This window comes from Eutrigla gurnardus (genome assembly GCF_963514095.1).
Source record: "Eutrigla gurnardus genome assembly, chromosome: 17".
NCBI classification, from domain to species: Eukaryota; Metazoa; Chordata; class Actinopteri; order Perciformes; family Triglidae; genus Eutrigla; species Eutrigla gurnardus.
This window is the reverse complement of record NC_139928.1, coordinates 21,378,039-21,403,289: the sequence shown is the minus strand read 5'-3', so window position 1 is coordinate 21,403,289 and position 25,251 is coordinate 21,378,039. Positions and strand designations below refer to the sequence as shown.

Below are 25,251 nucleotides of genomic sequence, written 5' to 3'. Positions count from 1 at the left end.
GGATGTGTAGCATGCGCGGCTGCGCGTCCTGCCATGTTCGTCGAACCTGCCCCCTTATATCCAGACAAAGACAAAGTAGGTTATGAATGTATGATGAACTTAACCAGAAAAGCCACACCCTCAGGATGCCAATCCCTGGCATCAGTCTTCCCACCCATTGATAATAAAACTAGGGCCGGCTATTTTACCGCCATAAAAGGAAAAGATCCCAGGTATCAGTGTTTCAACTTCACCAGCAGCAAACCAAAAGTTAATGTGGGAAACATACCCTCAGATTGGTGTAATAGGACAACATCTGGGGATGTGATAGGACCATGGGCCCGAGCGGGACTGTTTTACTATTGTGGAGGGTTGCGTCTCTATTCTCGAGTAGAGGCCGACACCACCATAGGCACCTGCGGCATGGTCAGACTAGGGATGCCCCTTACGTTAATAGGCAGTCGAGTGATAAAAAAACCCTCAGGACCTAACGCCCTCGTCCGGCGAAGAAGAAGACATATACTTGCTAAAAGGGACACAAGCTTGCAAGACCCATTTGGAGGGACCACATACGTGGACGCTATAGGTATCCCTCGAGGCGTGCCAGACGAGTATAAATTGGCCAATCAAGTAGGGGCAGGGTTCGAATCGATCTTTCTCTGGATACTCCCCAATAAAAACGTAGACCGCATTAACTATATCCACTATAATCTTTTGCGCCTCGCTAATGCCACTAGGGATGCAGTAGAGGGGCTGGCGGAGCAGCTCGCACCCACATCGATCATCACTATGCAAAATAGAATGGCGCTAGACATGCTCCTAGCTGAAAAAGGGGGTGTCTGTGCCATGTTCGGAAAACTTTGCTGTACCATAATCCCCAATAACACGGCCCCAGATGGCTCAGTCACTCGAGCATTAGAAAACCTAAGAGCACTCTCCAAAGAAATGCACAAAGCATCAGGGGTCGATGACCCGTTCACCAAATGGATGGAATTAGTGTTTGGAAAATGGAAAGCGGTAATAATATCTTTAGCAGCCTCAATAGCCATCTTCCTGGCCATACTAGTCACCTGTGGGTGCTGCTGCATTCCATGTCTGAGAACCATGGTTTCCAGGTTAGTGCAAACTGCACTGACTAAAGAAAAAGACCCACCAAAATATATGATGCCCCTACTAGCTAATGAGGAACTTGAGGATGGGAGCCTGGACATGGAAGACGAGGAAGGAAAAGAGTACCTTTAAACAAAATGTTCACACCTAGTTGGTGTGAAAAGGGGGATTTGTGGAGAAAAATGTAAATACATGAGCTAATCACACATGTTTTAAATTACTACACACACATACACACACACAGGCACAGGCGAGAGAGCAGCAAGGGCAGGGGTCAAACAACATACCAAGGATACATTCCTTAGCGGAAGCCGCACAGGGGAGGAGTATATGATATATGTGCATCTCGACAACATACACACACATACATAGATGACAGCACCCAGAGGGATGGATCGTATGAGCCAGTGTGGGTGGAGATACCCAGCGCTCCAACCAGGCCGCGGCATGCTAAAATTACGCTCCGCCTGCATCTATAGAATGAGCCAATCAGACTCATGCGGAGTCTCAATGAAATAAGCTGCGCATTCTGTTGTAAGCGCCTTTTGAGTGAATTCAACCCTATGTTGAGTTGACTACTAGGTCCGTGCACGTATAACTGCCGGAATATGTTTTCCTGATATTTGTGCTAATAAAGCGCTGTTATTGATATAACCCATAGACTCTCCTCGTATATTCAAGCTTACTGTTTTTTTCACAACACTAGCAACCTGCAGTTGGAAACCACACGGTGCGGACGTAAAGTCGAAAACTATAGCAAATTAGAATATTCGTGTGTTTCGTGCTGTCGGCAGCCCGGTGTATCGGCAGACGGAGGTGCGTTTGCCGTCCGTTCGCCCGCTAGTGTTTCTCGTGGGGAAGAGCGCTATCCAGGAGCATGCGCTCGCGGCCCCGTCGCCAGAGGGACCCAGGAAGAGGCTGGTCTCCCTCGATCCAGACGAGGTTCGTGAGGCGGGTTCAAACCCCCCTACCAGGCAGCACCGCCGATCTTCACCCCAGCTACAAGGGAGGTGTCCCCCCTCTCCAACGCCCCCTTTGTATCCGGCAATTTCGACTAAATTGTTAAACGTAGCTTTTGGTCTCCTCTCACTCTTAGTTAAATACGTACACAGGTATTATATTATTTGGTTATAAATTCCTTGAGTCAGATTACATCCCTTTGGTAATTATACAGTCCTTTATATGCTCCAGTACTTTCTTCAGTACAGTAGCCTACCACAGAAGAGGAGTTTGTTGGCTGAAAGCTTTGGCATTGGCTCTACTTTTGGAGATCCAAGGAACGACAAGCTATTTCTAATATTCCAATATCAGCTGTGTCTGATTGTCTCGTCAGCCTGCCCTCATGTTTTCCCACCTGAGCCCCGTTCCTAATCAGTCCTGGTGTATATAGTCTGTGTATTCCCTCTGTTTCCTTGTCAGTTCCTTCTGTGTATTTGGTCTAGTATGTTCCTTGTGGTTCGGCCTGTTATCCCTGCTGTCGTATTCCTTTTTGTGGGTTTTTGCCTGCCTGTTTTTGGGACTCTTGTTTTTTTGCTTAGGAAGTGACCCGGAAGTAAACAAGTGGCCGCCATGATAAAAATTAATTCTCTAAATTTGAAGGAAGGGAGCTGCAATGCTTCCTTTCAGATCTCCTTTAGCATAGGATGCAACAGATCTTCCTTTACGAAAGGAAAGGAGATTACACCGACCCAAAATTCCTTGTGAGGGCAACATTTAAAGTGAACGAATGTGATGATCTTGGGGTTTTTTTGTTTCCCCTGTTGTTTTGTAGTTTCTGTCTCTTGTTGTTGTTGGTTTCCTGTTTTATTTTGTAGTCCTTCTGTCTTGGGTTGTCCTTCTTTACTTCCTGTTGCTTCAGTTAGTATACATATGCCAATAATCAATATCCTTCATATCAATAAACTGAATATCACAAGATCTGTAAGCATATATGGAATCACAAAAAGACAACATTTTGGAATATCAGACAATTTATTGACAAAAAAAAAACAAAGTAGAAAAATAATGAAATTGAGCAACTTAGTTGTACAATCATCTACTTGATGCAACACCAGAAGTGATTCTGAGCATCGCTGCTCAGTTTCTACCAAACTAAGAGAGCAGACGTCCGCTGTCCCAAAACACCAGCAGGACATACTTTCAGAAACATCTCATTTCATTTTCACCATCAGTGTGCTGAGAAGCTCCAAACAGCCCAGAAGGCTTTAAGGATCCCCCATCATAAATATAAATATATAAAAAATATAAATATATTTCAAAAACACATCAAAAGAGATGAAACAACCAGATCTCATGTGAACAAATAATAATAATTTATTTCCTTTATGGGCGCCTTTCTTAACACTCAAGGTCACCATACAAAGTCAAATAAAAACAATGAGAGCATCAATCAGACATTCATCACAGCGAGCAAACCCTAATAAAACAGTGTAGAAGGAGCAACTGAATTAAAGGGAGGAGGCTTGTCTAAATAGATATGTTTTCCAGTGAGATTAGAAAGTGGGGATGGAACTGAAGTGTTGGATGTCATGAGACAGATAATAAACAGCACATTTCCACGTGCCGTTATTAAGCATTTCAGGCTTTTCCCACGTCGTTCAGCCACAGTGAAGCGGTCGCACAACTAAGTTAGATTTAAGGAAACTTCACGGTCGGGCTTCAAATCAGTACATAATCTACGCAGCATACGTAATGAAACAAGTTAACAGGAAACGCGTCGTGAAACTATGAACTTTTAAAAGAAAGCAGCAACGCTCCGGGACACGGGTCTGGGACACCGGTCTCCTTGGTGCAAGTCGTGTGTTTGTTTGACCCTCCACCGGCAGACTCACGTTCTAAACGTCCTCACTTGTTCACGACGCTGCTTCTTCATTCAGATATGTTTACGTTGCAGTGCAGACGCCGTGGCATACGAACGACTAACAAGAAGCTAGAAAGGCGTTCTTATTGCAGCGACGGGACGACGAATTGTTGCATCATCATTCGCCGTTTGGAGAAAACAGGCTGTTTGACACATCATCATATTCCAGATACACGAAGAAAAACCTCTAGGAAGTCAATCATCGTAAAAACAATCTTACGTTTTCAAGAAATATACAAACTACTCACACAAGTGGAAAATAAACTCTGAAGTATATAATGTGTGTGTGTTTGTGTGTGTGTGTCGGGGTCGGCAACACCGATCCAACAACGGAGAGAAAAACTCTAATATCTGTTATCTCTCGTTATCATCAAACTGCCGGATGCTACGAGTGTAGATATGAAAATGTGAATGCACGTTCATGGATGTGTGTCGACATGTGAATTTACATTTGTGAAAAGCCTGACAGCATTAAAAAGCATTTAAAAGTATTAAAGTTCAGCTATGCTGTATTATTTAGAGATGAACACACAAACTTCAAAATTATATTTGTAAACTAAAACAAAAAGCCAAATCATACTTGTAAAATATATACCAACCTAATTTTGAAATGTCGTATTCCAATCAATGAGCATCTACGATGACATCACTGACAGCATCAATAATCCTCGGACGAGTCGCTTTTCAAATTACGCATCGTCATTTGATACATTTTTAATTCGCAAATATTGATTATTGCTCCTTTTAAAGCCTTGTTGCGTTTGGCAACGTTAATGTTTTGGCCACGTGAATATCAGGGACATTAAACCGGTTTTGTCGGTGATCCGGCTCTTTTGTTTATATTTGATTTCAGATTGTGTCAAACTTTGTACATAACAGAGTCTGAAGTTATGGACTGAAGTTCACCCTCCTCTTCCTGCAGTCACTCACATCTGTCAAATACACAAGCATTAAAAATGAACAGTGCAAAACGTAATAATATGGCAATAAGGTATCAGAAATGGAAGGTGTGAAACCACTGGGATAGTACAGGCGTCACACATTAGTTACCTTTTATCCAACGGTGTGTTGCTGCTTGAAGTCTCCGGGTCTGAAGAGACCAAAATACAAAACAATAGTCAAGTAAAGGACAAAATCAGATAAAGAAGCGTTTTGTACGGACAAACAGATGGATATGGACCTGATCGGATAATCAACGATCCTGTAGTTGAAGTCTCAGACGGGGTCTTCTTGTCTAAAAAAACAGAACAAAAGAAATCAACACAAGGTCAATCCTGGGTGACTGTCATGACATTCTCTAGTCTATAGTGTTACTACTCACATATATATATACACATTCACAGTATATCTGCAGCGTCATACTAGCCTACCTTTTATTTTGTTTTCATTTCATTCTTATTATTTTCTACTTGACCTTTTCACTATACAATGTATTGATATTGTAGTTGAACAACATAATTTGTAAGCAATAAAGTACACAAATAAGAGAATCCTCCTTCACCGCGACATTTCGAAAAATGTCAAAAATGTCCCATTCATCATTTTATCCCGTCAGATATTTGTGTTAAATTGTCATAATTAGCGTATGAACTCATTCATCCTTCCATGCATTTGGAATGAAATTTTAAAATATAGGGAGCGACTGCTTTTCAAGTGATTATTACTTTTAAATGTTATTATTATTTAAAGTTTGAATTGGGAATGAAAGTTTAGCTGTGTCAACTTTAGCACTCAGTGAAAGCCACTTTTGGAAATCAATGCAACAAAAATGTTTAATATAATAAAACAAGATGTACTAACAAGTATGCGGGCATTTGTCTGAAAGAAAAACTGGGATTAAACAAAATACATGAAAAATAGGAGCAAATCTGATGAAACCTGAATCTGACAATAAAAATAACAATGAATGTTGAAATTGAATATGAGTTTGTGTCTTCTAGTCGTGACCTTATAGCGCTTGTTGTTGAAGTTTACTGGATAAAGTCACCAACTCAAAGCCTGAAATCAAGAAGAGATGAGACAACGTCTCTGTTTGGGTCTTACAGTTCTTTTTTTTGTGAACCATGAATCCAATCCCAGCGAGGACGAGAGCAAGAAGTACGACTGCAGCGATGACGATGATGACGGTGGTCATGTCAGTGGGCTTCTCTGTTGAGCACAAAACAAGAGGAAATAGTCACAACCTGAACAGATGAAGCAGGTTCCAGGAGAAGAACCTCCATTTGTCAACCGGACCACAATCCTGTATTCAGTGTGTTTGTTGGTCCTTTTGAAAACGTGATCCTGACTGATCTCCTGACAGATACATACATTCATCCAGTTATTAAATCATTCTACTCATCCTCTAAAACTGACCAGTAGTTCATTCAATACGGCGCCTACGACCTCTGAACTGTGGTTGCACATTAAAACAGATACACAACGTTTTTATCATTTACAGCTTAAAAACGAATATTAATTTACAAACAGGGTGAAAAGAAAACGTCTTTCAAAGCATAAAAAGAAACAAAAGACGGTTTATAAACGTGTATTTTGTATGTTTGATTATGTTTCTCAGCATGTGCTTCCCACCTTCATCACTTCTGGTCTCAGTCTCACCTTTGTTGCTCCTGATGACGTCCAGTGTGGTGACGATGTCCTTCTTCACACCAGAGAGCTGAAAAACACACTCGTACCTGCTCCGGTCTTCAGCTGCCACTGAGAGTTTCAGGTCAGCACTCATCTGGAAGGTTCCATCGTGGTTGGGGAGGATCTCTCCGAGGTCCACGTCCTCATGGAGATCCTCTCCATCTCTCCTCCAGAACAGTTCGGCTCTTTGAGGGTAGAAACCTGTAGCGTGGCAGCTGATTGGAGAGGAGGGAGTCTTCTGGAGGAAGGACACTGAGGGAAGCTCTGAGGAGAGAGAGACGGGTTAGAGGTTCTTTATCATTATTATTATTATTATTATCTGCTGTGTATTAATGATCATGTCTGATGTATCTGAAATGCCTTAGTGACACATACACCATTTATGTTTGTATGTTTTCAATGTAAATAACTGTGATGTGAAGATAAGTGAGAAAAGAAGGGAGAGACAGTAGAGATAATGAGACTTGCACTCACACTGCTCCAAGCCTGTACCAGACTGGTACTTAATAAAAATGCCGCCGTGTATCTCCTTCCAAAATCCAGTACGCTTGCGCTGTCTGCTCGAAATCGCGTGTTTACTAGAAATATGTGCGGATGTGACTTGTCAGTAAAGTTTCAGGCATGTTCTCTGTGTCGTTCTCTGTTGTGATGACTTGGAGACGGCGTTCCCTGAAAACAACATCAAGCCATACGTGTGTTGTATTACGACGTGATGACGTATGTGCAACAGGTAACCGTGCACAGTACGGATCAAATGGCCCTGGTGTGAGGGCGGCCAGATGAGGAAGGTAGGACAGAGGGTGAGACGAAGACAGAGACAGGAACTGAGACAGACAGGAACAGGGCAGTGACAGGGATTCTACCTTTTCTCAGCAGAGAGCTCCTCCCGTACTTCAAATACTTCTTCAGTAACTCAGGACAATGATAGGTGATGTCATGTTTATCCCGTTCTAGCCAAGCTTTATTAATATCCCACTTGTGATTGGTGATGACAGCATGTTGTTTTGGAACGATCCATGTCTTTGTCTTCAGGTCAAACGCAATGAAGTCTTCTCCATCATAACCATATTGAAAGAAACCATTTCCTTCATTGGTCTCATCATCCCATTCACAGCCAATTATCTTCTGGAGAATGTGGACACCTGATAGAGAGAGAGAGAGAGAGAGAGAGAGAGAGAGAGAGAGAGAGAGAGAGAGAGAATTAAACCAGAGTGAGATCATCAGTTAATATCACATCGTTTCCATGGAGACACATTGATCCACAGACAACAGAGGAGCTACACCTGCTGCTGTTATTGGCTCCATGAAAGCCAACCATCACCTGGACAGTGTGGACGTCTCAGGGGGAGATGGTCTGAGTAAGGTTCTCTTCAAGTCCGTGTTGCAGTTCGCTTTGCCTGGTCATTGTGAACATAAAGTGTTCCAGCTTCGCTTTGCCATCGTATTTTACCCCTCTAGACCAGAGGTCTTCAACGTTTTCAGGCCAAGTAGCCCCAAGACTTATATTGACCCGGTAGAGGGCCCCCATAATATTAAACAAAGAAGATTTGTATGTGCTCAATATAGGTTGTATTCATGTTAAGGTGCATACGCAACTCCTGGTCCAAGCACTGGTCATCTCCCGCCTTGACTACTGCAACTCTCTCCTGGCCAGATTCCCGGCCTCGGCGACTAAACCTTTGCAGCGTATCCAGAACGCTGCAGCACGCCTTGTCTTCAATCTACCGAAATTATCCCATGTGACCCCCCTCCACCGTGACCTCCACTGGCTCCCTGTTGCAGCACGCATCCAATTCAAGACGATGGCACTGGCTATTGAAGAACTGTGGGGGAAACAGTTGTGCTGGGACCACTTCACCCGTACTCCAGTTAGGGAATAAGGACACTGTTTCGACGTTTTCAACTTTCTTTATATAAATTTTTTCAGCCGCCGTTCAGTACACACATTTTGTTCAACACGCTGACTTTTTTTAAGGACCCCAAACATCAACATAGCTGCCCTGTAAACTGCCTGACTCAAATGATTCACATATTTAGATGAACATTATATTTAACAAATTAACATATTAATAGGGTGTCTTTGCTTACTCACAAAGGGAATTTATAACAGCCGCCCCCTAAATAGCATGGCTATTTTGAAATAAACATAAATTCCCACAACAAGAGTCCTTTAACCAGGATTATCTTCGGGAAGAGCTGACAGCTGGACCAGCCGAGCCACTGGTCTCAGGTAAGTCTTCTCGCCAACTCTGACCTCAGCTGTCCGTATACATCCATCATCACTTGCATTCAGCTTGACCACCCTCCCCATTGGCCAGTGAGCACGTGGAAGCTGAGGATCAACAATCATCACAACTGTAACCAGGAGGAGATGATCTGTGTGTTGGCGCCACCTCTGGCGGGTTTGAAGAGTGGGTAAGTAGTTTCTGATGAACTCTGTCCAGAAGTGGTCCGCCATCATCTGGCAATGACGCCAGCGCCTCCTGGTGAGGGCGTCGGGAGCATAGGTGACTTGTGGGAGAGAGGCATCCTGCTGCCCCATCAACAGCATGCTAGGCGTCACTGGGTCTGGATCGGCCACATCCGAAGATACATATCCTAACGGCTTGGCATTGAGGATGTCTTCCACCTCGATGAGGAGTGTGAGCAGAACCTTGGAGCGCTTGTGCACCTATGACCACTTGCAGGGATTTCTTGACTGATTGAATCTCGCGCTCCCAGATACCACCAAAGTGGGGAGATGCTGGTGGGTTAAAACGGAACTTAATCTGCTTTTCTGCAAGCCTCTCCTGCAACTGTGACTCCATTGCTGCAAAGGCCTCCGTCAGCTCCTTATCTGCCCTTCGGAAGTTAGTCCCCTGGTCAGAGAGGATCTCAAAGGGGGTGCCTCTCCGCGTGATGAACCGTCTCAGTGCTAGGAGGAAAGCATCTGTGTCGAGGCTGGTGAGCAGGTCCAGATGTATACATCGTGTGGTGAGACATTTAAAAATAATCCCCCAGCGCTTTTCACTCCGCCTCCCAACCTTGACCATGTACGGCCCGAAGCAGTCCACGCCTGTTGAGAAGAATGGAGGTTTGAGCAGCCACAGACGGGCAGAGGGCAGGTCTGCCATCCTCGGCACCACTGGCTTCCCTCTCCACTTCATGCACCCAGCGCAAGCTCTCTGGTACTTCTTGATAGCCTGCCTTCCCCGCAGAATCCAATAGTAGCGCCTCATCTCCGCAAGCACCCTATCAGGCCCGGGGTGGTGTAGTTGAGCATCCGTCTCTTTAATGAGGAGCGTGGTAACTGCATGATGTGGATCCAACAGAATCGGGTGAATGTCAGTGGGGCTAGAGCTGCCTAAACGGCGCAGGCGTCCTCCAACCCGTATAAGACCCATTGTGGGGTCTAATTCTGGAGCGAGCGTACTCAGCCTACTGCTGGGGGGCACGGGCTTGCCTGCTCTAAGGCATCTGACTTCTTCAGAGAAGCAGTCTGCTTGGCTGGTCTTCAGCAGGTGGACTTCTGCATCTCGAAGGTCACACAGTGGCGGAGCAGGGTCGGCCGCCGCCCCATGGAGGGACTGCTGAGTAGCCTTGACCAGCTCTCTCCAGTTGCTGAACTGGGTGATGTCTGGTATCTTGAGTGGTGAGCTTGTCTGTGTGAGGGCACAAAAAACACTCTGTTTTAACTCACGACTGTCTTCGGGCTCTGTAGCATTAGGAGTAGGACGTGATGGCCATTCATCCGGTGGGCGGCGAAGGAATGCTGGTCCCTGGATCCAACGACTTGGTGCTGCCAGCTCAGGTAGCGTCTTGCCATGTCTGAGATCGTCGGCTGGATTGTTAGCTGTATCCACATACCCCCAGGTGTGCGAGGCAGTCAATTCCTGGATCTCAGAAACCCGGGTTCCCACGAAGACCTTGAACTTACACGACTGAGAGGTCAGCCAGGTAAGAACTGTCGTGGAGTCAGTCCATAAGAAGGTCTGGGCGATACACAAGGTGAGCTTGCCCACTGTCGAATCTCGAACCCTCCTGAGGCCAGACATTGTCGCATCTTGTCCACTAGAAGCTTGGCTGACTCAGTTGTTGACAGGCTCTGAAGACAATTGTCCACGTAGAAAGACTGTTCGACGGACTGCAGAAAGTCTTCATTTCCTGCAGCATTTTCTTTGACATGTTTTTGCAGAGCAAATGTTGCACAACACGGGCTGCTCGTGGTGCCAAATGGCAAAACCTGCCATTGGTAGACATCAGGCAGTTTCTCCCTTTGCACGTTCCTCCAAACAAACCTCAGCAACGGTCGGTCCTCAGGTAGGAGCCGAACCTGATGGAACATGGCTCTGATGTCTTCACTGATGGCGACAGCTCGTTGAGGGAGAGACCACCATGATTAAAGGAGCAGTCAAAGACCAGACGATGTTTGCCATTGTGATGGACGAGGTGATGAGGTATGAACCATGACTCACTGGAGCTGTCTCCCTCTTCGAGCTTTGTGACACACCCACCATCTATAAGCTTCTGGATCTCTGCGTCATATATTTTAGCTTTGACAGGGTCTTTAAGTAGTCGTCTCTCTGTACTGCGTAGCGTTGGCATCACTGCTTCAACATCTGCTTTCAGTGCTTTACCCGGAGCAGAGGTGTGGCGTAGCGAAGTGTGTCACCAACCTTCACTCTCCTAGTGCGTGCTTCCAAGACGCTCACCGCTTCCTGATCCAGGCGGGACCGCACTGCTAACCGCTCACTACGGAATGGAAGCACATCAAGCTGCCAGAGGCGTTCGACGTGTTGGTAGATGTCGTCTGGTGTTGGCTTGAAGGCGGTGTAGTAGCATGATGCAGCAGGGGACTGTGAACCATCTGGACCCTGAAGTGTCCAGCCGAGTGCTGTACGGATAGCTACAGGTCCTCCCTTTGGGCCAAACCTCACCGGTTCTATGGCAGTGATCAGGTGAGTATAATCTGCGCCGATGAGCAGCAGTGGTTGCACCTTATTGAAGCTCTGCAGTTGTAACCCTCTCAGGTGGCGGTAGCGTCTCTGGAGCGCTGCTATTTGATAGGATTGCTCTGTCAGGGTAAGTTGACCTGCTGTATAGGCCCTTTCGACCAAATGCTGTTCTGATGGTAATGCTGGAGAGGCCACATGAAAGTCAACCGATGCTCCAGTGAGGTGAACAACATCCTGACGAACAGTCCGCAGGGTGAGGGACTCCGCTCTGCCTCTGAGCCCCAGGTCTCGAACTGCAGCTGGGAGGATTATGGTGCGTTCAGCCCCATCATCAAGGATTGCATAGGTCTGCAGTGATTTGGTCCCATGACTGATGATGACCGGCACCACCTTGAGGTATACTTTCCCTCCTTGTATAGAGTTAGCAGCTGAGGTGCAGTCTTTGGGTGTGATGAGGTAGACACGGGGACCTGGCCTGGTGACATCGTGCAGCACTCTCAGGTGGATCTCTTGACACTCACTGCATGGTTTCTTTAAAGTGCAGCTCTCTTGGTCGTGGTTAGTACGGCCACAGTTGCGACACTTCTCAATTTCTTGTGTTGAGCGTTGAATAATGTCTGGACACTGTGACAAGTAGTGCTCGGTGCTTTTGCAGAAGAGACACATCCTCTTAAACCTTTGTTGCTTAGCTGCTGGCCGAGGCATCTCGGCTGATTTGGACTGGTCCGCACCGTGATACACAGAGACAGGCTGAGTTCGAGGCCGGGGAGTAGGGACAGGTCTGTCTCCTTTGGGAGGCGGTGCTCCTTCAGCTCGATGGCGCTGTGCCATTTTTGCGGACAGTCTCTGAGCTTCTGCCTTCACCTTGAGCCAGTCTGCGAGGTCTCTGAGGTTATATGGGTTTAGCGTGCTGGTGCTGAGCCGCCCCTGGATCTGTAGATGCTCCACAAAGTTGTCCCTCATATGTCTAGGGAGTTTGCTAAGTAGTCGGTCAACATGGCCAGTAGACATCACTTCCATCCCATTTGGCCCTTCCAACGGGGTTAGCATTCCCACCAGCAAATCAACGTTGAGGGCGAAGCTCTGGAAGGCTTTGGGGTCTCCAGATTTGAGATCAGGAGAGTTCAGGATGGCTGCAATCTCACTTTGTGCCAACTGATGCGGCTGCCCGTACTGTCTCTGCAGAGCCTGCATGGTGACGGTGTAGGGTTGTGCATAATGTCTGCAAGACTGAGCTATTAGTTTGGCTTCGTCCAGGACCAAGTGTTCCATAAGCACACGGTATTTGTAATGTTCAGAAAGTTCAGTGTGCGGATTGAGCAGATGGTCCAGCGCCATTTTTAAGTCAGCGAACTCTCTCTCACTGTCATGTATTAACTTAGGCAGTTCAGGTACTGGAACTGGCTGTCTGGGGGACTGGACGGTGTACGGTACCTGCAGTGGTGTATACTGGGACTGGGGGCTGTACTGAACCTGTAGAGATGACGCAGGCTGCTGCTGGGTGAAACCAGCGGGGGCAGACACCAGTTGATAGGCTGGCTGAGTTGGAGGAGGAGACAGAGGCTGGTAGAATTGCAGATGTTGGTTCTGCAGTGGCAGTGGCAGCTGGTATATTGGCTGTGTAGAGATGGTTGATGGAGGCTGATAGGCGGTCCTCAGGGGAAGGACAGGGTTGTAGGACGACGGATTGATAACTGGCTGCGCCGACCTGAGTGGGATGTATTGCTGCACTGATGCTGGATTTACTGATGTTGTCTGCATGGGCAGGTATTGCAGCTGTGCAGCTGGTGGCACTCTGTCCTGTACATTGTTAACCGTCGGTGTAGGAGGCTGGTTAGACTGGTAGCCAGATGTAGCTGGTATCTGTGAACTTGTATAACTCACTACTTGTGGTGCTTGAGGAGGAGGCTGCAGCAGGGACACATTCAGCGTAGTGGGGGGAGGCGGTGCCCATACAGATGTCACAGTTGATGGCAGAGACTGCGTCAGTGTGTAGTTCTCCTGTCTACTACCTGGTGTAGGAGTCGTTGCTGCTTGAAGCTTTAATGCTGCAGAGGTGGTATATGGCAGTGTAGACAGTTGTGGCTCGTGTTGAAGTAGTCTAGCTGATCCAAGCTGAAGGTTGGATGGCTGTGGCAGAGGGGTGCTGTAAACTACTCGACCACTTAACCAGGGTGATTGATATGGTGGGATGCTCATATTGAGATGGTCTGGTGGCCGTATACCAGGATAACTGCTTTGATAGCTCTGCTCTGCGGGCGCCACTGATGGGGGGCTCATATGGCCTGTTAGCTGGCTGGGCAACTCTCTACCGAGCATCGCCATGTCCCACTCGCTCACCTTGTCGGCCGCTCCAGGCGATAAAAGACGATCGGGAATAGCGTGCACTCCGTGCAGCTGGTCCGCTATACGCACAGACTCGGTCTGTAGGCTCAGTGACTGCAGCTGCTGTGCGCCGACGCTTTCTCTTTGGTCTTTAGCGCGGGCACCGTGAGGAATGAGTGACTGTGGAAGGCTAACCTGGTAGCTTTCTAGCCTAGCTGGAAGCTGTCGCTGTCTTGCTCCGAGTGCGGCGCTGTCCGCGGACGTTATTATCGGCGTGTCCATTTCTCCGTCGCAAGTGAAGAGATCCGGCTCGAAGGACCAATATTGAAGAACTGTGGGGGAAACAGTTGTGCTGGGACCACTTCACCCGTGATCATACTCCGGTTAGGGAATAAGGACACCGTTTCGACGTTTTCAACTTTCTTTATATAAACTTTTTCAGCCGCCGTTCAGTACACACATTTTGTTCAACACGCTGACTTTTTTTAAGGACCCCAAACATCAACATAGCTGCCCTGTAAACTGCCTGACTCAAATGATTCACATATTTAGATGAACATTACATTATACAAATTAACATATTAATAAGGTGTCTTTGCTTACTCACAAGGGGAATTTATAACACTGGCCTTCAGGGCCATCAATGGAACGGCACCCATCTACCTTCAAACACTGGTCAAACCTCATGCCCCGAAGCGAGCACTTCGCTCCTCTACTTCAGCTGGCCGGCTGGTACCACCATCGCTGAAATCAAACAAATGTCGCTCAGCAAAGTCCAGACTCTTCTCTGTTCTGGTCCTCAGTAGTGGAACGAACTCCCGACTAATGTCAGGACAGCAGAGTCATTTGCCATCTTCCGAAAAAGGAAGATCACCTGTTCAGACTTCACCTCGACTCTACATAGCATGACCCACTAACAGTTTGATACATGTCACCGAGCTCAGCTGTCACTCAAGTACTCAGTACTACTGAGACTCAAGTACTGAGTACTACCGAGTACTTCTGAGACTCAAGTACTGAGAACTACTAGGTACTATGTATTGTCAAACAGTTGAGTGCTTCGTACTCAACTGTTTGCCAGTACATGTCACCGAGCTCAGCTGTCACTCAAGTACTACCGAGTACTACCGAGTACTACCGAGTACTTCTGAGACTCAAGTACTGAGAACTACTAGGTACTATGTACTGGCAAACAGTTGAGTGCGAAGCACTACATGTCACCAAGCTCAGCTGTCACTCAAGTACTCTGTACTACCGAGTACTACTGAGGCTCAAGTACTGAGAACTACTAGGTACTATGTATTGTTTGAAAAACTCCAACTCCCACTGACTGCTCCTATCGGCAAATCAGAGCGCACCTGCTATCACTTCTGAGTGAGACAGAGAGAGATAGACAGACATGTGTCTCCATTTTAAAGTTTAAATTAAGTTTCTAGGTGAAAGTATGCCTGAGCAGAAGATGTTTGACAAAAAAAACGACATTTCCCACTGACTGCTCCTTCCTGTCCACCAATCAGAGCACACCTGCTGTCAGTTATCAAGATCAGAGCCCCAGAGTGCCGTCACCATAGCAACGGCCCTTGGTCCGTGTGTATGACTGCCTTCAAGCCTCACTCTGCCTCTCACTATCTCTCCATTTCGGCTTCACGGAGGGTCCAAACAAAAGCTTGCCACGCTCACACCGAAACTCCTATCGCCAAGATTTTCACACCGTTAGCGCCACAAGACTCTGCTGAAGACACTGATGCCATTTTGCATATTTTTTCCTAGTGTCAGAAATGTGGACGCTAGGGCAAGTTAGAAATGCTGCTCATTTCAGGTTTCTTTGAAAATCTGCTTCTCAATTTGTATTGCAGTCAATTGGGAGAACAACCGACGTGGCTGCGCTTAGAGGTTGCTAGTTCAAATTCTGTAAATGTCACAGAGTTTTTGAGCACATTGTGAGAGACAGGACAATATCACGTCTGTAGAGTGAAGATTGTGGCCGGGAGGAGTTTGGAAAGGAAAAAAATCTGAAGTATTTCGAGGAGCCCTCACTGTCAGGCTTGGCAGAAACGGAGGACTCAGATGCAGGGCAGTAGTACAGACAGGCTTTATTTTTAAATACAGTTTCCCTGTAGACAGCGACAACAGAACAGGTTGTAAAACACTATAGGTCCAACGGACCACACTAACAAAACAACAAGAACAAAGGAAGCCCCCGTAGGAGAAAAAAGGAGAAGACTACACTGGTCTTAAGAATCTAGGAGTTTATGAAAGTTACTCAAACTGAAATCGCTCCCGGAGGAGGAAGGCACACAGGCTATGAAAATAAATCTACTCTTATACAGCTGAAAACATTTAACGAACAGAAATCTCTCCAACAGGAGGAAAAGCAAACGCTATGAATCTTATCTAACAATGAAACAGAAATTACTAACCAAAAGGTATCCAAATCAAAATCACTCTACCACAGAGGAAAACTATATGCAAAAATAAAACTTGGCAATACTTATCTAAATCGAAATATGCAAGGCAAGGTCAAGACTGTGGAATTGGCTGGACGTAATCGACGAGACGAACGAAATACTCTGGCAGCGAAGACAGGGGAAGACACAGACTATATACACATGAGGGAGGGAGCACAGGTGGAAACAATCAGGGATCAGGGAAGACGCCAGACCGGTGACACAAGAGGAAGGGCAGGTGACCTGAAACGAGAGGAGCGTTACTTTTCAAAATAAAACATGAAATTCACAAGACAGAAAAAAACCAAGACAAGACATCCCTCACCGCGGTGTGACAGTACCCCCCCCTCTACGGCCGACACCTGACGGCCCAGGCTGCCCAGGGTTATTTTTATGAAAGTCATCGATGAGGGTGGGGTCCACGATGTGGTGGGAAGGGATCCACTGTCTCTCCTCAGGTCCGTATCCCTCCCAGTCCACTAGATACTGTCTGCCCCGGCCCCGGTTGCGTACTGCCAACAGCTGCTTTACCTTGTACACCGGACCCCCTTCAATTACTTCGGGTGGTGGAGGGGCCGTGGTGGTCGGGACCATTTGACTTTCCTTGACAGGTTTGATCTGGCTGACATGGAATGTGGGATGCACACGAAGGGGCCGGGGCAGACGAAGACGCACAGCTGCAGGTCCGATGATCTGGGCGACCGGGAATGGTCCCACGAACCGAGGAGCTAGCTTCCTGGAGGGAACCTTAAGGTGGAGGTCCTTGGCCGAGAGCCACACTTTCTGGCCCACCTGGTAAGCTGGAGCAGGACGCCTCTTGCGGTCTGCCGCCTTCTTCACCCGATCCCCCTGGCGAATTAGCACCTGGCGGGCGGCTGCCCAGACACGGTGGCAGCGTCGAATCATGGCGTGGGCAGAGGGGACCGAAACCTCCCGTTCGTTCTCTGGAAAAACTGGGGGTTGATAACCGTAAGCACATTTGAATGGTGAGAATCCTGTAGCAGATGTGGGTAAAGAATTATGGGCATACTCAACCCAGACCAGGTTCTTGCTCCATGTCGAGGGATTCTGGGAGAGTAGGCACCGGAGGCCGGTTTCCAATTGTTGGTTGAGGCGCTCGGTCTGGCCGTTGGCCTCCGGGTGGTATCCTGAGGTCAGGCTGGCCTTGGCGCCGATGAGCCTACAGAACTCCCTCCAGAACCGTGACACGAACTGGGGCCCCCGGTCGGAAACAATGTCTTTGGGGAATCCATGGACCCTGAAAACCTGATTCATCATGACCTCCGCCAACTCTTTGGCGGAGGGTAGCTTGGGCAAGGCAATAAATTTGACCATTTTAGAGAAACGGTCTACCACGGTGAGGACAGTGGTGTTACCTTGGGATACCGGGAGCCCCGTGACGAAGTCCATGGAGATGTCCGACCACGGTCTGGAGGGGATGGGGAGTGGTTGCAGGAGACCCATTCGAGGCCGGGAGGATGTCTTGTTGCGGGCGCAGACCGAGCATGCCTCCACGTACTCCCGAACCTCCGGCTCCATGGACGGCCACCAGAACCGTCGGGAGATGACGAACATTGTTCTCTGAACTCCCGGGTGGCATGAAAGCAGTGAGGTATGGGCCCAATGAATCACCTGTGGGCGCAGCCCGGCTGGCACAAACAACCGATTATCTGGGCACCCACGAGGTGATGGAACCCCACCATTAGCCTGCTTCACCTCTTCTTCTATCTGCCAGGAGACCGCTCCTACCACACAGGTTAGTGGAAGGATGGTTTCAGGTTCCTTGGCAACAGGCTCGGGGTCGAATAGCCGGGATAGCGCGTCTGGCTTGACGTTCCGGGACCCCGGCCTGTAGGAAAGAGAGAAAAAGAAGCGGTTAAAAAAGAGCGCCCACCTGGCCTGGCGAGAGTTTAGCCTCTTAGCTTTTCTGATGTACTCAAGATTTCGGTGATCAGTCCAGACTATGAACGGTTGTTCGGCCCCCTCTAGCCAATGCCTCCACTCTTCGAGGGCAAGTTTGACCGCCAGTAGTTCTCGGTTGCCCACATCATAGTTCCTTTCAGCTCTGGACAGCCGCCGCGACAGGAAGGCGCATGGGTGTATCTTGCCATCCTTTTCCGATCGTTGGGAGAGGATGGCGCCCACCCCTTCGTTCGATGCGTCTACTTCGACCACAAACTGCCGCTGAGGGTCCGGCATGGTGAGGATGGGGGCTGACGTGAAGCGGAGCTTGAGATCCTGGAATGCTTTCTCTGCTGCGGGCGACCAGTGGAACTGCACCTGAGTGGAGGTAAGAGCATGAAGAGGAGCCGCTATTGCGCTAAAGCCTCTGATAAACCGCCTGTAAAAGTTAGCAAACCCCAAAAATTGCTGAACCTTCTTGCGGCTATCAGGTGTGGGCCATTCGGCTACAGCGCTAACTTTAGCCGGGTCCATCTGAACTCTTCCAGGGGCTACGATGAAGCCCAGAAAGGAGACGGTGTCGGCATGAAATACACTCTTCTCGGCCTTCACATACAAGTGATTGTCTAGGAGTCTTTTAAGAACTTTGGTCACATGGTCTTGGTGAGTGTCAATGTCAGGTGAGTAAATCAAAATATCATCTAAATATACATAGACAAAATGATCCAAGAAGTCCCTCAACACATCATTAATCATGGCCTGAAACACGGCGGGGGCATTGGTGAGACCGAATGGCATGACCAGATACTCGTAATGGCCACTCGAAGTGTTGAACCCGGTCTTCCACTCATCGCCCTCTCTTATTCGGACCAAGTGGTAGGCGTTGCGTAGGTCAAGTTTTGTGAACACTTTGGCCTGTTGGATTTGGTCAAAGACCGATGACATGAGAGGGAGTGGATAGCGATTTTTTATTGTAATGTCATTAAGTGGGCTATAGTCTATGCAAGGTCTCAGGGACCCATCTTTCTTATCCACAAAGAAGAAGCCCGCCCCAGCTGGCGATGATGAAGGGCGGATGAGACCAGCTTTTAGTGACGTGGTGAGGTACTCTCTCATGGCCTCTTTTTCTGGTCCAGAAACAGAGTACAGGCGGCCCTTAGGTATGGTGGATCCAGGAATCAGGTCGATGGCGCAGTCGTATGGGCGGTGTGGGGGGAGAGACAGGGCTTTGGATTTACTAAAAACTTCCCGAAGCTGATGGTAGCAGGGGGGTACCAGGTTCAGGTCCGGGGATTCTGGTTCTGTATTAGGGTTGACAGAGAACAGGTTAATCTCAGCTTCTTTGCCCATACAATGTCTTAAACAGTCCTCCCCCCATCTGATGATGTCTCCGGACCTCCAATCTACCTGGGGGTTGTGGCGAAACAGCCAAGGTTGGCCCAGAATGAGTGTATGAGAGGTGGACTTAAATAAGAAAAAACGAATTTCCTCTTCATGATCCTTAATGTGCAGGTGGACGGGTTCGCTGATGTGAGTGATAGTAAAGAGTTCTTTACCGTTGAGAGATCGGGCCCTGACTGGATTAACCAGGGGTTCGGATTTAATCCCCAATCTCTCCGCTAAACCCCAGTCCATCAAACTCTCATCTGCCCCAGAGTCAATAAGTGCCTTAAGGTTCGTGTCTGTGTGGTGCATTACCTTTACTTTGGTCAAGGCGCGTGAAACAGAGCTTGCAGTCGCGGATACATTCACCGTCGGGGTTCGTTTAGTTGGACAGGTGGTTACAAGGTGCCCCGTTTCCCCACAGTAAAAACACCTTCCCTCCGACAGCCGTCTCCGCCTCTCCTCCTCCGACAGCCGCGCTCTGCCCAGCTGCATGGGTTCGCTCTCTCCCTCAGTCGCGGACTGATGACGTGGGGTTGGCGAGGTGTGGTGAGTGAACGGGTGGCTTGGGATGGTAGTGAACGGTGCTCCTCCCACCGTGTCCGTACTACCTTCCCGGTGTCGTCTGAGCTGACGAAGTCGATTATCCGTCCGAATGGCGAGTGCGACGAGGTCGTCCAATCCTGCGGGCAAATCGAGGGGAACAAGCAGATCCTGGATCGGGGCTGCCAGCCCCTTAAAAAACACATCATACAACGCTGTGGAGTTCCACCCACTCTCAGCTGATAGTGTGCGAAAACGAATAGCATAATCACACACGGAGTCCTTGCCTTGTCTTAATCCACTTAGCTCTTGAGCCTTTTCCCGGTCGTCTGCCACCGGATCGAATGTTTTCTTTAGCGCCGTCTCGAAGTCTCCAAGAGTGTTACAGATGGCTGACTTCCTGCTCCATTCAGCGGACGCCCAGGCTTTGGCTCTCCCGGTTAGGTGCGAGATCATGAAGGCGATCTTTACTCGGTCAGAGGGGAATGCGTGGGGGGTTAATTCAAAGTGAATGGAACAGTCTATAATGAATGTCTTACATAGTCCTGGTTCCCCGGAGTATTGAGCTGGTGGAGCCAATCTGCTACCCGCCCCAAAGTAAGGGGTGGGCGGAGTAGGTGGAGTCGGTGGTACGGGAGCCGGTGGTACGGGAGCCGGTGCGATGGGTCGAGGGGGCTGCGCGAGCAGTCCCTGTAGTTGAGCCGAGATCTGACCCATCTGCGCCGCCATGGCACTCTGGAACTCCGCCTGGCGTGAGATGCGGGCTTCTTGGTCACGCAGGACTCCCGACAGCTGTTCTGCCTCTGCTGGGTCCATTTCTGGCCAGAGTATTCTGTCAGGCTTGGCAGAAACGGAGGACTCAGATGCAGGGCAGTAGTACAGACAGGCTTTATTTTTAAATACAGTTTCCCTGTAGACAGCGACAACAGAACAGGCTGTAAAACACTATAGGTCCAACGGACCACACTAACAAAACAACAAGAACAAAGGAAGCCCCCGTAGGAGAAAAAAGGAGAAGACTACACTGGTCTTAAGAATCTAGGAGTTTATGAAAGTTACTCAAACTGAAATCGCTCCCGGAGGAGGAAGGCACACAGGCTATGAAAATAAATCTACTCTTATACAGCTGAAAACATTTAACGAACAGAAATCTCTCCAACAGGAGGAAAAGCAAACGCTATGAATCTTATCTAACAATGAAACAGAAATTACTAACCAAAAGGTATCCAAATCAAAATCACTCTACCACAGAGGAAAACTATATGCAAAAATAAAACTTGGCAATACTTATCTAAATCGAAATATGCAAGGCAAGGTCAAGACTGTGGAATTGGCTGGACGTAATCGACGAGACGAACGAAATACTCTGGCAGCGAAGACAGGGGAAGACACAGACTATATACACATGAGGGAGGGAGCACAGGTGGAAACAATCAGGGATCAGGGAAGACGCCAGACCGGTGACACAAGAGGAAGGGCAGGTGACCTGAAACGAGAGGAGCGTTACTTTTCAAAATAAAACATGAAATTCACAAGACAGAAAAAAACCAAGACAAGACATCCCTCACCGCGGTGTGACACTCACACTCTAAGCGATGATGTCACCCACTCTAGCCCAGAAGGTTCTGCGCAATACACGCCCATTATAATCTCATGATTTCTCCCAAAACGATTATGGTCATTGAACAGTGATTGATCAAAAACTATATGACCTATTGAAACGCGGATTGACACACCAGGACACAAGACTTGTGTCTACGTTTTAGAGTTTAAATGGAGTTTCTAGGTGAAAGTATGACTGAGCAGCAGGCGTTTGAAAGGCTACAATTTCTGCTCTCTTTTTTTCGTCCGTCCCATTCATTCCTATGGGAGTTTTTGCGGTGACTTACGTCGCGAAAAATTAATATTCTGGACATCTTTTAAATAGCACACCGATCCCGATCAAGCCGCACGTTTTGATATAACATTCGCCTAGGTGCTCGCTTTTGTTTGGGACGAGTAGCGAATCAAAAAAGGGAGGAGGAAGAATACGAAAAAACACGCAAGATTCAAATAGCACCTACTGTTTGTTGTCTACAAACAGTAGGTGGCTGTGCTTCGCACTGCCTCCCTAATTAAAGAATTAAAAAGCTCAGAATTATTTCTGTGTGGAAATGACACTAAACATCACGTCAATGAAGGAGAAAGCATTAACTTTAATGAACTACAGTGTGAGCAGGACTGAGGCCCCATCAGAGCTGAGGTGGACCAGAATCAGAACTGAGGTTGAATCTTCAAATCTTTTGTCTGAACAACACTGAACAGGAGTTAATACAAAACTAGAAAATTCCCCCGCCGGGAAATTTTGAGAGGGAGGCAGTGGGCCACCGCCCGGGGGTAAAAGTTTAAAGTTTAAACGGAGTTTCTAGGTGAAAGAATGACCGAGCAGACGACGTTTGACTCAAAAAACTACATTTCCCACTACTAAATGTAGTTTTTACTACATTCCTGTCCACCAATCAGAGCACACCACTCCTGTCTCCATTTTAAAGTTTAAATGGAGTTTCTAGGTGAAAGTATGCCCGAGCAGAAGAGGTTTGACTAAAAAAACGACATTTCCCATTACTAAATGTAGTTTTTAGTACATTCCTGTCCACCAATCAGAGCACACCACTCGTGTCTCCATTTTAAAGTTTAAATGGAGTTTCTAGGTGAAAGTATGGACGAGAAGAAGACGTTTGACTAAAAAAACTACATTTCCCACTACTAAATGTAGTTCTTAGTACATTCCTGTCCACTAATCAGAGCACACCACTCGTGTCTCCATTTTAAAGTTTAAATGGAGTTTCTAGGTGAAAGTATGGACGAGCAGAAGACGTTTGACTAAAAAAACTACATATCCCACTACTAAATGTAGTTTTTAGTACATTCTTGTCCACCAATCAGAGCACACCACTCGTGTCTCCATTTTAAAGTTTAAATGGAGTTTCTAGGTGAAAGTATGGACGAGCAGAAGACGTTTGACTAAAAAAACTACATATCCCACTACTAAATGTAGTTTTTAGTACATTCTTGTCCACCAATCAGAGCACACCTGCTGTCAGTTATGAAGATCAGTGCCCCACAGTGCTGTCACCATGGCAACGGCCCTTGCTGCGTGTGTATGACTGCTTTGGAGCCTCTCTCTGCTTCTTTCTATCGCTCCATTCCCCCTCTGCGGAAGGTCCGAACAAAAGCTTGCCACGCTCACACCGAAACTCCTATCGCCAAAATTTCCACACCGTTAGCGCCACAAGACTCGGCTGAAGACACTGATGACTTTTATTTTTTCCTAGTGTCAGAAATGTGGACGCTAGGGCGAGTTAGAAATGCTGTTCATATCAGGTTTCTTTGAAAATCTGCTTCTCAATTAACATTGGAGCGGATGAGGAGAAAAAAAGACTTGGCCGCGCTTAGAGGTTGCTAGTTCAAATTCTGTAAATCTCACAGAGATTTTGAGCACATTGTGAGAGACAGGACAAGTTTGTCTACAAAATTGGAAAATATCACGTCTGTAGAGTGAAGATTGTGGCCGGGAGGAGTTTGGAAAGGAAAAAAATCTGAGAAGCCCTCACACTCTAACTGATGATGTCACGCACTCTAGCCCAGAAGGTTCCGCGCAATACACACCCATTATAATCTCATGATTTCTCCCAAAACAATCATGGTCATTGAACAGTGATTGATCAAAAACTATATGAGCTATTGAAATGCGGATTGACACACCAGGACACAATACTTGTGTCTACGTTTTAGAGTTTAAATGGAGTTTCTAGGTGAAAGTATGACTGAGCAGCAGGCGTTTGAAAAGCTACAATTTCTGCTCTCTTTTTTTCGTCCGTCCCATTCATTCCTATGGGAGTTTTTGCGGTGATTAATATTCTGGACTTCTTTTTAATAGCACACCGATCCCGATCAAGCCGCACGTTTTGATGTAACATTCGCCTAGGTGCTCGTTTTCGTTTGGTAGTTTTAGGGAATCAAAAAATGGTAAGAAGAGCCACCTACTGTTTGTCTCTGCAAACAGTAGGTGGCTGTGCTTAGCACTGCCTCCCTAATTATATAAAACACAGAAATGCAGAAAATTATCTAATTAGAGAAACTGGAACTAGAACATGTTTTCTGATTTATTAAATAAAAGACTGATAATCAATGTTCTGCTGATTATCTAGTGGATGTGTGTGTGTGTGTGTGTGTGTGTGTGTGTGTGTGTGTGTGTGTGTGTGTGTGTGTGTGTGTGTGTGTTTATTAAAATACTGGATGAAAGTATAAACCAAATGTTGTCAAAATGAAGTGAAACATAAACAAACCTCCACTTTGGTTGAAGTGCTGCTTTGTAACTTCAATTTTGTTTTTGTCGGCATGCTGAACACCCACACAGATCTCAGTGTGACTCTGCCAGTACTGAGGATCATCTTCTTTGATTCTGCTCATCCAGTCCTGTTTGGGTTCTGCTCTCATGGTGTTGCTGTCATAGTGAATTATCTCAACGTCATCAACCAATGCAACAGCCACAAACTCTGGGAAGTTTGGGACTCCAGAGGACGCCGTGTTGAAATACTCCAGAGAGTGAATCTCTGCAACACAAGATGAACATCATGATCTCAGTTTTTATCTTCAACAAATCACTGAACAATGTTGTTTTCCTGCACACACAATCCAAAAGAACTACTTCTCTCTCTCTTCTATTGCTGTTTGTTATTTTTCATATTCAACTAATAGGTTTTATTTTGTTTGATGTTGTCGTCAGAGTGTTTGTGGATTTCAGATGTTTGAGTATAAAAGTTATTTTTTTAAATACAGAAAGAACCAAGAAACCAAATCTGACCGTTTGTCCCTCACTTTCATAAATCTTGATTTCTGTAAACTGAAGTTAAATCTCAAGATCGTTGTTAAACAACATGTTGTGTGAAACCAAATCCTCTCAGCTTTATATTCCAGAATATTCTGATATATTAATATTTGTTCTACATCAGCCGATAGCATTTTTAATATAAACACATAACATGAACAGACTTCATACAGATTCATTAGCTGCTGTTGTTTAAACATGAAATAGCTCCCTCTGGAGGACAAACTATGTAATGGAGACGCTGCTCATGAATTACCTCAAACTTTGTCA

At 46.9% G+C, this 25,251-nt stretch overlaps 1 protein-coding gene and 1 long non-coding RNA gene across 2 annotated transcripts in view; both read right to left on the bottom strand.

The window, feature by feature from the left end:
* LOC311027444 (major histocompatibility complex class I-related gene protein-like) overlaps window positions 1–25,251 on the bottom strand; it is a gene marked incomplete at its 3' end in the record, with an annotated part of 48,343 nt that overhangs the window by 11,438 nt on the left and 11,654 nt on the right. The gene's annotated exons all lie outside the window — the stretch shown is intronic.
* LOC311028086 lies at window positions 7,582–25,006 on the bottom strand. Its single transcript, XR_014598688.1, has 3 exons — window positions 24,440–25,006; window positions 14,444–14,580; window positions 7,582–7,719 (listed from the first exon to the last, which is right to left on the bottom strand). It is a non-coding gene; the product is annotated as an uncharacterized lncRNA (long non-coding RNA).